We start from the raw sequence: 427 nt of genomic DNA on the forward strand, positions 1-427 counted from the left end.
TTTAGTTTTGCAGTGTTTGCGGTACTCAATAGGTAGACGAATTGTTTTGGCTCGTTTTTGACGGCAGGTAGAAGTCCGTGATTTTTACCCCCTTTGTTTTTGCAGTCGGTGTATTCCCTTCCATATCTGTCCTTAATATTTTCTTGTTGTCATTCTTCTTCTTGTACAGTAGTTTTAGAGGTTCAAACAGTACGTTTTTGTGCACAAAAATGCAGCATTTAAACAACTAATAACGAGGCTTGAAAGGACCCCTCTAACAGAAGAATGCTACAAGAAGGAACTGGATACAATATATGCCATTGCGGAAAATAACGGTTATAGGAGAGGCCTGGTGGAGAAGTTAAGAAAGGACACAAAATCGAAAGAGACTAGCAAAGAGGAAAACAATAAAAAAACTTGGGCAGCTCTAACTTACACAGGAAAGACA

Source organism: Rhagoletis pomonella, unplaced genomic scaffold (assembly GCF_013731165.1).
Source record: "Rhagoletis pomonella isolate Grant_MI unplaced genomic scaffold, Rhpom_1.0 Rhpom_scaffold_00001, whole genome shotgun sequence".
Lineage (NCBI taxonomy): Eukaryota > Metazoa > Arthropoda > Insecta > Diptera > Tephritidae > Rhagoletis > Rhagoletis pomonella.